A 14,699-nucleotide genomic window follows, 5' to 3' on the forward strand; every position below is an offset into this window, starting at 1 on the left:
TAATCTTAGCAACCGAACAAGTATCAAATACTCAGGGGTTACTATAAACACTAGTAAGGTACACATCAATAACATGTATATCAAATATACCCTTGTTCACTTCGCCATCCTTCTTATCCACCAAATATTCAAGGCATTTCCGCTTCTAGTGACCATTTCCTTTGCAGTATAATCACTCAGTTTCAGGCTTTGGTCCAGCTTTGGGCTTCTTCGCGGGAGTGACAACTTGCTTGCCATTCTGCTTGAAGTTTCCCTTTCTTTCCCTTTGCCCTTTTCTTGAAACTAGTGGTCTTGTCAATCATCAACACTTGATGCTCTTTCTTGATTTCTACCTTCGTCGATTTCAACATCACAAAGAGCTCGGGAATTGTTTTCGTCATCCCTTGCATACTATAGTTCATCACGATGTTCTAGTAACTTAGTGATGGTGACTAGAGAATTCTGTCAATCACTATCTTATCTGGAAGATTAACTCCCACTTGATTCAAGTGATTGAAGTACCCAGACAATCTGAGCACATGCTTACTAGTTGAGCGATTCTCCTCCATCTTTTAGCTATAGAACTTGTTGGAGACTTCATATCTCTCAACTCGGGTATTTGCTTGAAATATTAACTTCAATTCCTGGAACATCTCATATGGTCCATGACGTTTCAAAACATCTTTGAAGTCCCGATTCTAAGCCGTTAAGCATGATGCACTAAACTATCAAGTAGTCATCATATTGAGCTAGCCAAACATTCATAACGTCTGCGTCTGCTCCTGCAATAGGTGTGTCACCTAGCGGTGCATTAAGGACATAATTCTTTTGTGCAGCAATGAGGATAAACCTCAGATCACGGATCCAATCCGCATCATTGCTACTAACATCTTTCAACACAATTTTCTCTAGGAACATATCAAAATAAACATATGAAAGCAACAACGCAAGCTATTGATCTACAACATAATTTGCAAAATACTACCAAGACTAAGTTCATGATAAATTTAAGTTCAATTAATCATATTACTTAAGAACTCCCACTTAGATAGACATCCCTCTAATCCTCTAAGTGATTACACGATCCATATCAACTACACCATGTCCGGTCATCACGTGAGATGGAGTAGTTTCAATGGATAACATCAATATGTTGATCATAACTACTATATGATTCACGCTCGACCTTTCGGTCTCCGTGTTCCGAGGCCATATCTGTATATGCTAGGCTCGTCAAGTTTAACCTGAGTATTCCGCGTGTGCAACTGTTTTGCACCCGTTGTATTTGAACGTAGAGCCTATCACACCCGATCATCACGTGGTGTCTCAGCACGAAGAACTTTCGCAACGGTGCATACTCAGGGAGAACACTTCTTGATAATTAGTGAGAGATCATCTTAAAATGCTACTGTCAAACAAAACAGAATAAGATGTATAACAGATAAACATCATATGCAATCAAAATATGTGACATGATATGGCCATGATCATCTTGCGCCTTTGATCTCCATCTCCAAAGTACTATCATGATCTCTATCGTTACCGGCACGACACCATGATCTTCATCATCTTGATCTATATCAATGTGTCGTCACATGGTCGTCTCGCCAACTATTGCTCTTGCAACTATTGCTATCGCATAGCGATAAAGTAAAGCAATTATTTGGCACTTGCATCTTATGCAACAAAGAGACAACCATAGGGCTTCTGCCAGTTGCCGATAACTTCAACAAAACATGATCATCTCATACAACAACTTATATCTCATCACGTCTTGACCATATTACATCACAACATGCCCTGCAAAAACAAGTTAGATGTCCTCTACTTTGTTGTTGCAAATTTTACGTGGCTGCTACGGGCTGAGCAAGAACCGTTCTTACCTACGCATCAAAACCACAACGATAGTTCGTCAAGTTAGTGCTGTTTTAACCTTCGCAAGGACCGGGCGTAGCCACACTCGGTTCAACTAAAGTTGGAGAAACAGACACCCGCTAGTCACCTGTGTGCAAAGCACGACGGTAAAACCAGTCTCGCGTAAGCGTACGCGTAATGTCAGTCCGGGCCGCTTCATCCAACAATACCGCAGAACCAAAGTATGACATGCTGGTAAGGAGTATGACTTGTATCGCCCACAACTCACTTGTGTTCTACTCGTGCATATAACATCAACGCATAAAACCTAGGCTCGGATGCCACTATTGGGGAACGTAGTAATTTCAAAAAAATTCCTATGCACACGCAAGATCATGGTGATGGCATAGCAACGAGAGGGGAGAGTGTAGTCCACGTACCCTCGTAGACCATAAGAGGAACATTATGACAACGCGGTTGAGGTAGTCGTACATCTTCATGATCCGACCGATCCAAGTACCAAAAGTACGGCACCTCCGAGTTCAGCACACGTCCAGCTCGATGATGATCCCCGGACTCCGATCCAGCAAAGTGTCGGGGATGAGTCCTGTCAGCACGACGGCGTGGTGATGATGATGATGCTCTACCGGCGCAGGGCTTCGCCTAAACTCCATGACGATATGACCGAGGTGGAATATGGTGGAGGGGGGCACCGCACACGGCTAAGGAACGATCCGTAGATCAACTTCTGTGTCATGGGGTGCCCCCCTGCCCCCGTATATAAAGGAGCAAGGGGGAGGGGGCCGGCCAAGGGGAGGAGGCGCGCCCAAGGGGGAGAATCCTACTCCAAGTAGGATTCCCCCTCTTTCCTAGTCCAAGTAGGAGAGGGGAAGGAAGGGAAGGAGAAGGAGAAGGAAGGAGAGGGAGGAAAAGGAGGAAAGGGGGGCCGGCCCCCTAGTCCAATTCGGTTTGGGCTAGGGGGGCCGCGCGCCCTGCCTCCTCTCTTCCACCACTTGGCCCATGAGGCCCATAGCTTCTTCCTCGTATTCCCGTAACTCCCCGGTACCCCCAAAAATACCCGAATCACTCGGAACCTTTCCGAACTCCGAATATAGTCGTCCAATATATCAATCTTTATGTCTCGACCATTTCGAGACTCCTCGTCATGTCCCCAATCTCATCCGGGACTCCGAACTCCTTCGGTACATCAAAACTCATAAACTCATAATAAAATTGTCATTGAAACCTTAAGCGTGCGGACCCTACGGGTTCGAGAACTATGTAGACATGACCTAGAACTATTCTCGGTCAATAATCAATAGCGGAACCTAGATGCCCATATTGGCTCCTACATATTCTACGAAGATCTTTATCGGTCAAACCGCATAACAACATACGTTGTTCCCTTTGTCATCGGTATGTTACTTGCCCGAGATTCGATTGTCGGTATACAATACCTAGTTCAATCTCGTTATTGGCAAGTCTCTTTACTCGTTCGTAATGCATCATTCCGTAACTAACTCACTAGCTACATTGCTTGCAAGGCTTATAGTGATGTGCATTACCGAGAGGGCCCAGAGATACCTCTCCGACAATCGGAGTGACGAAACCTCATCTCAAAATACGCCAACCCAACATGTACCTTTGGAGACACCTATAGTACTCCTTTATAATCACCCATTTACGTTGTGATGTTTGGTAGCACACAAAGTGTTCCTCCGGCAAACGGGAGTTGCATAATCTCATAGTTACAGGAACATGTATAAGTCATTAAGAAAGCAATAGCAACATACTAAACGATCAAGTGCTAGGCTAACGGAATGGGTCATGTCAATCACATCATTCTCCTAATGATGTGACCTCATTAATCAAATGACAACACATGTCTATGGTTAGGAAACAAAACCATCTTTGATTAATGAGCTAGTCAAGTAGAGCCATACTAGTGAGTATATGTTTGTCTATGCATTCACAAATGTATCATGTTTCTGGTTAATACAATTCTAGCATGAATAATAAACATTTATCATGAAATAAGGAAATAAATAATAACTTTATTATTGCCTCTAGGGCATATTTCCTTCATGACCCAGGTATGGTCATCGTTTGGTTATGAGGTAACCGTCGGTTAAGCGAGTCTGTGTGACTCAGTGCATGAAATGTTTTTTATCATTTGGTAGTAGTTTTGCATTGGATTAACTTGGTTACATATCATGATATTGTTTGTCATCGTGCTTATGTTTGTTGTGAGCTTGCAAGTACATTCAATGTACTGACCTAGCATGTTATGCCAGTTTTTGTTGGAAATATGCCCTAGAGGCAATAATAAATTGATTATTATTATATTTCCTTGTTCATGATAATCGTTTATTATCCATGCTAGAATTGTATTGTTAGGAAACTCAGATACATGTGTGGATACATAGACAACACCCTGTCCCTAGTAAGCCTCTAGTTGACTAGCTCATTAATCAATAGATGGTTACGGTTTCCTGACGATGGACATTGGATGTCGTTGATAACGGGATCACACCATTAGGAGAATGATGTGATGGACAAGACCCAATCCTAAGCCTAGCACAAGATCATGTAGTTCGTATGCTAAAGCTTTTCTAATGTCAAGTATCATTTCCTTAGACCATGATATTGTGCAACTCCCGGATACCGTAGGAGTGCTTTGGGTGTGCCAAGCGTCACACCGTAACTGGGTGGCTATAAAGGTACACTACGGGTATCTCTGAAAGTGTCTGTTGGGTTGGCACGAATCGAGATTGGGATTTTGTCACTCCGTGTAAACGGAGAGGTATCTCTGGGCCCACTCGGTAGGACATCATCATAATGTGCACAATGTGACCAAGGGGTTGATCACGGGATGATGTGTTACGGAACGAGTAAAGAGACTTGCCCTTTAACGAGATTGAACAAGGTATCGGTATACCGACGATCGAATCTCGGGCAAGTACCATACCGCTAGACAAAGGGAATTGTATACGGGATCGATTGAGTCCTTGACATCGTGGTTCATCCGATGAGATCATCGTGGAACATGTGGGAGCTAACATGGGTATCCAGATCCCGCTGTTGGTTATTGACCGGAGAACGTCTCGGTCATGTCTGCATGTCTCCCGAACCCGTAGGGTCTACACACTTAAGGTTCGATGACGCTAGGGTTATAAAGGAAGCTTGTATGTGGTTACCGAATGTTGTTCGGAGTCCCGGATGAGATCCCGGATGTCACGAGGAGTTCCGGAATGGTCCGGAGGTAAAGATTTATATATAGGAAGTCCTGTTTCGGCCATCGGGACAAGTTTCGGGGTCATCGGTATTGTACCGGGACCACCGGAAGGGTCCCGGGGGCCCACCGGGTGGGGCCACCTGCCCCGGGGGCCACATGGGCTGTAGGGGGTGCGCCTTGGCCTACATGGGCCAAGGGCACCAGCCCCTAGAGGCCCATGCGTCAAGATATAGGAAAAAGGGGAGAGTCCTAAAGGGGGAAGGCACCTCCGAGGTGCCTTGGGGAGGATGGACTCCTCCCCCCCTCTTAGCCGCACCCCTTCCTTGGAGGAAGGGGCAAGGCTGCGCCTCCCCCCTCTCCCCTGCCCCTATATATAGTGGAGGGGAGGGAGGGCATCCATACCTGAGCCCTTGGCGCCTCCCTCCCTCCTGTGACACCTCCTCCTCTCCCGTAGGTGCTTGGCGAAGCCCTGCAGGATTGCCACGCTCCTCCATCACCACCACGCCGTTGTGCTGCTGCTGGATGGAGTCTTCCTCAACCTCTCCCTCTCTCCTTGCTGGATCAAGGTGTGGGAGACATCGTCGAGCTGTACATGTGTTGAACGCGGAGGTGCTGTCCGTTCGGCACTAGGATCATCGGTGATCTGAATCACGACGAGTACGACTCCATCAACCCCGTTCACTTGAACGCTTCCGCTTAGCGATCTACAAGGGTATGTAGATGCACTCTCCTTTCTACTCGTTGCTGGTTTCTCCATAGATAGATCTTGGTGACGCGTAGGAAAATTTTGAATTTCTGCTACGTTCCCCAACAGTGGCATCATGAGCTAGGTCTATTGCGTAGATTCTTTGCACGAGTAGAACACAAAGTAGTTGTGGGCGTCGATATTGTTCAATATGCTTGCCGTTACTAGTCTTATCTTGATTCGGCGGCATCGTGGGATGAAGAGGCCCGGACCAACCTTACACGTACGCTTACGTGAGACCGGTTCCACCGACAAACATGCACTAGTAGCATAAGGTGGCTGGCGGGTGTCTGTCTCTCCCAGTTTAGTCGGATCGGATTCGATGAAAAGGGTCCTTATGAAGGGTAAATAGCAATTGGCATATCACGTTGTGGTTCATGCGTAGGTAAGAAACGTTCTTGCTAGAAACCCATAGCAGCCACGTAAAACATGCAAACAACAATTAGAGGACGTCTAACTTGTTTTTGCAGGGTATGCTATGTGATGTGATATGGCCAAAGGATGTGATGAATGATATATGTGATGTATGAGATTGTGTCATGTTCTTGTAATAGGAATCACGACTTGCATGTCGATGAGTATGACAACCGGCAAGAGCCATAGGAGTTGTCTTTATTTATTTGTGACCTGCGTGTCAACTTAAACGTCATGTAATTACTTTACTTTATTGCTAACCGTTAGCCATAGTAGTAGAAGTAATAGTTGGCGAGGCAACTTCATGAAGACACGATGATGGAGATCATGATGATGGAGATCATGGTGTCATGCCGGTGAGGATGATGATCATGGAGCCCCGAAGATGGAGATCAAAAGGAGCAAAGTGATGATGGCCATATCATGTCACTATTTGATTGCATGTGATGTTTATCATGTTTATACATCTTATTTGCTTAGAATGACGGTAGTAAATAAGGTGATCCGTTACAACAATTTCAAGAAGTGTTCTCCCCTAACTGTGCACCGTTGCGACAGTTCGTGTTTCGAAGCACCACGTGATGATCGGGTGTTAGATTCTAACATTCACATACAACGGGTGTAAGACAGATTTACACACGGGAAAAACTTAGGGTTAACTTGACGAGCCTAGCATGTACAGACATGGCCTCGGAACACGGAGACCGAAAGGTCGAACATGAGTCGTATAGAAGATACGATCAACATGAAGATGTTCACCGATGATGACTAGTCCATCTCACGTGATGATCGGACACGGCCTAGTTTGACTCGGATCATGTAATCACTTAGATGACTAGAGGGATGTCTATCTGAGTGGGAGTTCATAAGATGAACTTAATTATCCTGAACATAGTGAAAAGGTTTTTGCAAATTATGTCGTAGCTCACGCTATAGTTCTACTGTATAGATATGTTCCTAGAGAAAAATTAGTTGAAAGTTGATAGTAGCAATTATGCGGACTAGGTCCGTAAACTGAGGATTGTCCTCATTGCTTCATAGAAGGCTTATGTCCTTAATGCACCGCTCAGTGTGCTGAACCTCGAACATTGTCTGTGGTTGTTGCGAACATCTGACATACACGTTTTGATAACTACGTGATAGTTCAGTTAAACGGTTTATAGTTGAGGCACCAAAGACGTTTTTGAAACATCGCGAAACATATGTGATGTTTTGAGGGCTGAAATTGGGATTTCAGGCTCGTGCCCATGTCAAGAGGTATAAGACCTCCGATGACTTTCTTAACCTGCAAAATAAGGAGAAAAGCTCAATTGTTGAGCTTGTGCTCAGATTGTCTGAGTACAACAATCATTTGAATCGAGTGGGAGTTGATCTTCCAGATAAGACAGTGATGGTTCTCCAAAGTCATTGCCACCAAGCTGTTAGAGCTTCGTGATGAACTATAACATATCAGGGATAGATATGATGATCCTTGAGATACTCGCGATGTTTGACACCGCGAAAGTAGAAATCAAGAAGGAGCATCAATTGTTGATGGTTGGTGAAACCACTAGTTTCAAGAAGGGCAAGGGCAAGAAGGGATACTTCATGAAACGGCAAATCAGCTGCTGCTCTAGTGAAGAAACCCAAGGTAAAACCCAAACCCGAGACTAAGTGCTTCTGCAATAAGGGGAACAACCACTAGAGCAGAATTACCCTAGATACTTGGTAGATAAGAAGGCTGGCAAGGTCGATAGAAGTATATTGGATATACATTGTGTTAATGTGTACTTTGCTAGTACTCCTAGTAGCACCAGGGTATTAGATACCGGTTCGGTTGCTAAGTGTTAGTAACTCGAAACAAAAGGCTACGGAATAAACGGAGACTAGCTAAAGGAGAGCTGACGATATGTGTTGGAAGTTTTTCCAAGCTTGATATGATCAAGCATCGCACGCTCCCTCTACCAAAGAGATTGGTGTTAAACCTAAATAATTGTTATTTGGTGTTTGCGTTGAGCATAGACATGATTGGATTACGTCTATCGCAATACGGTTATTCATTTAAGGAGAATAATGGTTACTCTGTTTATTTGAATAATACCTTCAATGGTCTTACACCTAAAATGAATGGTTTATTAAATCTCGATCATAGTGATACACATGTTCATGCCAAAAGATAGTAATGATAGTACCACCTACTTGTGGCACTGCCACGTAAGTCATATCAGTATAAAACGCATGAAGAAGCTCCATATTGATGGATCTTTGGGCTCACTCGTTTTTGAAAAGTTTGAGACATGCGAACCATGTCTATTGGTGTATATGCATGAAGAAACTCCATGCAAATGGACCGTTTTGACTCACTTGATTTTGAATCACTTGGGACATGCAAATCATACCACATGGGCAAGATGACTGAAAAGCCTCGTTTTCAGTAAGATGGAACAAGATAGCAACTTGTTGGAAGTAACACATTTTGATGTGTGCAGTCCAATGAGTGCTGAGGCATGCAGTGAATATCGTTATGTTCTTACTTCACAGATGATTCGAGTAGATGTTGAGTATATTTACTTGATGAATCACGAGTCTGAATTATTGAAAGGTTCAAGTAATTTCAGTGTGAAGTTGAAAGATCGTCGTGACAAGAGGATAAAAGATCTATGATATGATCATGGAGATGAATATCTGAATCACGAGTTTGGCACAGAATTAAGACATTGTGGAAATTGTTTCACAACTGATACAGCCTGGAACACCATAGTGTGATGGTGTGTCCAAACATCATAACTGCACCCTATTGGATATGATGCATACCATGATGTCTCTTATCGAAGTACCACTATAGTTTATGGGTTAGGCATTAGAGACAACCACATTCACTTTAAATAGGGCACCACGTAATTCCGTTGAGATGACACCGTATGAATTATGGTTTAGAGAAACCTAAGCTGTCATTTCTTAGAAGTTTGGGGTTGCGATGCTTATGTGGAAAGGTTTCAGGCTGATAAGCTCGAACCCAAAGCGGATAAATGCATCTTCATAGGACACCCAAAAACAGTTGGGTATACCTCCTGTCTCAGATTCGAAAGCAATAAGGGATTGTTTCTAGAATCGGGTCCTTTCTCGAGGAAAAGTTTCTCTCGAAAGAATTGAGTGGGAGGATGGTGGAGACTTGATGAGGTTATTGAACCGTCACTTCAACAAGTGTGTAGCAGGGCACAGGAAGTTGTTCCTGTGGCACCTACACCAATTGAAGTGGAAGCTTATGATAGTGATCATGAAGTTTCGGATCAAGTCACTACCGAACCTCGTAGGGTGACAAGGATACGTACTACTTCAGAGTGGTACAGTAATCCTGTCTTGGAAGTCATGTTGCTAGACAACAATGAACCTACGAGCTATGGAGAAGCGATGGTGGACCCGGATTCCGATAAATGGCTCAAGGCCATAAAACCCGAGAGAGGATCCATGTATGAAAACAAAGTGTAGACTTTGGAAGAACTACTTGATGGTCGTAAGGCTGTTAGGTACATATGGATTTTGAAAAGAAGACAGACAATGATGGTAAGTGTCACCATTGAGAAAGCTCGACTTGTCGTTAAGATGTTTTTCGACAAGTTCAAGGAGTTGACTACGATGAGACTTTCTCACTCGTAGCGATGCTAAGAGTCTGTTGGAATTATATTAGTAATTACTGCATTATTTATGAAATCTTGCAGATAGGATGTCAAGACATTGTTTCCTCGACGATTCTTGAGGAAAGGTTGTATGTGATACAACCGGAAGGTTTTGTCTATCCTGAAATATGCTAATAAGTATGCAAAGCTCCAGCAATCCTTCTGAGGACTGGAGTGAGCATCTCGGAGTTGGAATGTATGCTTTGATGATGATCAAAGATTTTGGGTGTATACAAAGTTTATGAGAAACTTGTATTTCCAAAGAAGTGAGTGGGAGCACTATAGATTTTCTGATGAGTATATGTTGTTGACATATTAATGATCAGAAGTGAGTGGGAGCACTATAGGGTTATTTGGAAAGTGTTTTCAATGGAAAACCTGTATTAAGCTACTTGAACATTGAGCATCAAGATCTATAAGGATAGATCAAAACGCTTAATAGTACTTTCAAATGAGCACATGCCTTGACGTGATCTTGAAGGTGTTCAAGATGGATCAGTCAAAGAAGGAGTTCTTGCCTGAGTTGTAAGGTATGAAGTTAAGACTTAAAGCTCGACCATGGCAGAATAGAGAGAAAGGAACGAAGGTCGTCCCCTATGCTTAAGACATAGGCTCTACAGTATGCTAGGCTGTGTATCGCACCTGAAGTGTGCTTTACCATGAGCCAGTCAAGGGGTACAAGAGTGATTCAAGAATGGATCACAGGACAGCGGTCAAAGATATCCTTAGTAACTAGTGGACTAAGGAATTTTCTCAATTATGGAGGTGGTAAAAGAGTTCGTCGTAAAGGGTTACGTTGATGCAAGCTTAACACCTATCCGGATAGCTCTGAGTAGAGATACCGGATACGTATAATGGAGCAACAATTTAGAATAGCTCCAAGTACAACAGTTATTTGGAATAGCTCCAAATAGAACGTGGTAGCTGCATCTAGGAGATGACATAGAGATTTGTAAAGCACACACGGATCTGAAAGGTTCAGACCCGTTGACTATAACCTCTCTCACAAGCATAACATGATCAAACCCAGAACTCATTGAGTGTTAATCAGATGGTAAATGTGATCTAGATTATTGATTCTAGTAAACTCTTTGGGTGTTAGTCACATGGGGATGTGACCTTGAGTGTTAATCACATATCGATGTGAACTAGATTATTGACTCAAGTGCAAGTGGGAGACTGTTGGAAATATGCCCTAGAGGCAATAATAAATTGATTATTATTATATTTCCTTGTTCATGATAATCGTTTATTATCCATGCTAGAATTGTATTGATAGGAAACTCAGATACATGTGTGGATACATAGACAACACCGTGTCCCTAGTAAGCCTCTAGTTGACTAGCTCGTTAATCAATAGATGGTTACGGTTTCCTGACCATGGACACTGGATGTCGTTGATAACGGGATCACATCATTAGGAGAATGATGTGATGGACAAGACCCAATCCTAAACCTAGCACAAGATCATGTAGTTCGTATGCTAAAGCTTTTCTAATGTCAAGTATCATTTCCTTAGACCATGAGATTGTGCAACTCCCGGATACCGTAGGAGTGCTTTGGGTGTGCCAAACGTCACAACGTAACTGGGTGGCTATAAAGGTACACTACGGGTATCTCTGAAAGTGTCTGTTGGGTTGGCACGAATCGAGATTGGGATTTTGTCACTCCGTGTAAACGGAGAGGTATCTCTGGGCCCACTCGGTAGGACATCATCATAATGTGCACAATGTGACCAAGGGGTTGATCACGGGATGATGTGTTACGGAACGAGTAAAGAGACTTGCCGGTAACGAGATTGAACAAGGTATCGGTATACCGACGATCGAATCTCGGGCAAGTACCATACCGCTAGACAAAGGGAATTGTATATGGGATCGATTGATTCCTTGACATCGTGGTTCATCAGATGAGATCATCGTGGAACATGTGGGAGCTAACATGGGTATCCAGATCCCGCTGTTGGTTATTGACCGGAGAACATCTCGGTCATGTCTGCATGTCTCCCGAACCCGTAGGGTCTACACACTTAAGGTTCGATGACGCTAGGGTTATAAAGGAAGCTTGTATGTGGTTACCGAATGTTGTTCGGAGTCCCGGATGAGATCCCGGACGTCACGAGGAGTTCCGGAATGGTCCGGAGGTAAAGATTTATATATAGGAAGTCCTGTTTCGGCCATCGGGACAAGTTTCGGGGTCATCGGTATTGTACCGGGACCACCGGAAGGGTCCCGGGGGCCCACCGGGTGGGGCCACCTGCCCCGGGGGCCACATGGGCTGTAGGGGGTGCTCCTTGGCCTACATGGGCCAAGGGCACCAGCCCCTAGAGGCCCATGCGCCAAGATATAGGAAAAAGGGGAGAGTCCTAAAGGGGGAAGGCACCTCCGAGGTGCCTTGGGGAGGATGGACTCCTCCCCCCCTCTTAGCCGCACCCCTTCCTTGGAGGAAGGGGCAAGGCTGCGCCTCCCCCCTCTCCCCTGCCCCTATATATAGTGGAGGGGAGGGAGGGCATCCATACCTAAGCCCTTGGCGCCTCCCTCCCTCCCGTGACACCTCCTCCTCTCCCGTAGGTGCTTGGCGAAGCCCTGCGGGATTGCCACGCTCCTCCATCACCACCACGCCGTTGTGCTGCTGTTGGATGGAGTCTTCCTCAACCTCTCCCTCTCTCCTTGCTGGATCAAGGCGTGCGAGACATCGTCGAGCTGTACGTGTGTTGAACGCGGAGGTGCTGTCCATTCGGCACTAGGATCATCGGTGATCTGAATCACGACGAGTACGACTCCATCAACCCCGTTCACTTGAACGCTTCCGCTTAGCGATCTACAAGGGTATGTAGATGCACTCTCCTTTCTACTCGTTGCTGGTTTCTCCATAGATAGATCTTGGTGACGCGTAGGAAAATTTTGAATTTCTGCTACGTTCCCCAACAGTTTTCAGGCAAGTCCGTTCACATCGGAGCGCATCTCATGTCTAGGCCGTGTTCACGTTGGTGTCCCTGTGCTATGGAGTTTCACTATGTCGTTCTTCCGCTGCTGCGTAGCTCATGTGATCGAGGCAGCGTCATGTTCATTAAATAATGTACATACTGTCCAGTAGGACCGTGTGTGCCGCTTGGTCTCGAATCTCGATGTAATATCAGACCTATGTAATCTGCTAGCTTCAATAAAGCGGTTGTTTCTGTACCACGTTGTTGTGTGTTTCCAGAAGACTTGATCTCTGGGCTGGCAATGCAAGGTAAACTGGTTGCTCCGAGCCGGGGTGCCACAACATACCATCAGAATATCGAACACATATCAAGTTCACATGATTACTTGCAACATGATTTCTCCCGTGACCTCAAGAACGAAATTAACTACACGCAAATGATAAACATGATAAAGATCAGAGGGGTATTAAATAGCATAATGTATCTGAACATATAATATTCCACCAAATAAACCATATAGTAATCAACTACAAGATGTAATCAACACTACTAGTCACCCTCGAGCACCAATCTATAGTTTTGATACAAAGATTTAGCACAAGAGATGAACTATGGTTTGAGAGGAGTTGGTGATGTGAAGATGTTGATGAATATAGCCTTCCCCAAGATGGGAGAGTTGTTGGTGATGATGATGATGATGATTTCCCCCTCCGGGAGGGAAGTTCCCCCGGCGCGCTCCGCGAGAGTGCAAAAGGGCTCCTGCCCAAGTTCCGCCTCGAGGCAACGGCACTTCGTCCCGAATGTCCTCCTCTTATTTTTTCGAGGTCAAAATGACTTATATACCAGAAGATGGGCACAAAAGGTGGGCCGAGGAGGGCAGCACCCACCAGGGTGCGCCTGGGCCTCCGGTGGGTTGTGCCTGCCTAGTGGCCCTCCTCTGGTACTTATTTGCTCCAATATTATTAAATATTCCATAAAAAATCCTCGGGGAGTTTCATCTCATTTGGAGTTGTGCAGAATAGGTAGCTTGACGTAGCTTTTTTAGGTCTAGATTTCCAACTGCCAGAATTCTCCCCCTTGGTGCATACCTTGGATATTATGAGAGAATAGGCATTAGAATTTCTCAAAAAAGCATTATTATACAATAAAACAACATAAATAATAGTATGAAAACATGATGCAAAATGGACATATAACCTCCCCCAAGCTAAGACCTCGCTTGTCCTCAAGCGAAAACCGAAATCGAAAAACATGTCCACATGCTTAGAGAGGGAGGCGTCGACAAAAGCAAAAATACGGACATAGCAGCATCATGTGACTTATTATAATAGTAACAAACTTCAATATAAAACTTTTATTATATAACTTTTATCATCGACTTCTCATAAACAATTTACAATTCATCACAACATCGAAGTGTGATCAACAAACTATGTTCTCAGTCAACTTTGCAACTGCAATTCATCATCTTTTCAGGAAGGGTCACGTATCGGAGCCTTTAAGAAAGTCCACATACTCAACCATCATTTTGTGTTCTATGATTGCTAACACTCACCGCGTACACATGAGCAAAACGTTTCAACCGGACACAAAGAAAGATAGGGGCTTATAGTTTCGCCTCCCAATACACTCACCTCAAAGGTGATGCCAACAATAATAACTTATGCCACCCATATTCAACTGGACATATATTCCTAGATATTTCCTCACCACGTGATGCTTCCCAAAGGAGAAAAATAAAAGGAATGAAAGTAAAGGATAGGCCCTTCGCAGAGGGAAGCAGAGGTTGCCATGCGATTTTTGTTTGTAAGCTCAACCCCTTAGTGCAAGAGAATGTCACGTTATATTGCCCCTTGTGATGGCAACCTTTATTATGCAGTCTATCGCTTT

The sequence above is a fragment of the Triticum dicoccoides genome, chromosome 6B (genome assembly GCF_002162155.2).
Source record: "Triticum dicoccoides isolate Atlit2015 ecotype Zavitan chromosome 6B, WEW_v2.0, whole genome shotgun sequence".
Classification (NCBI taxonomy): Eukaryota; Viridiplantae; Streptophyta; class Magnoliopsida; order Poales; family Poaceae; genus Triticum; species Triticum dicoccoides.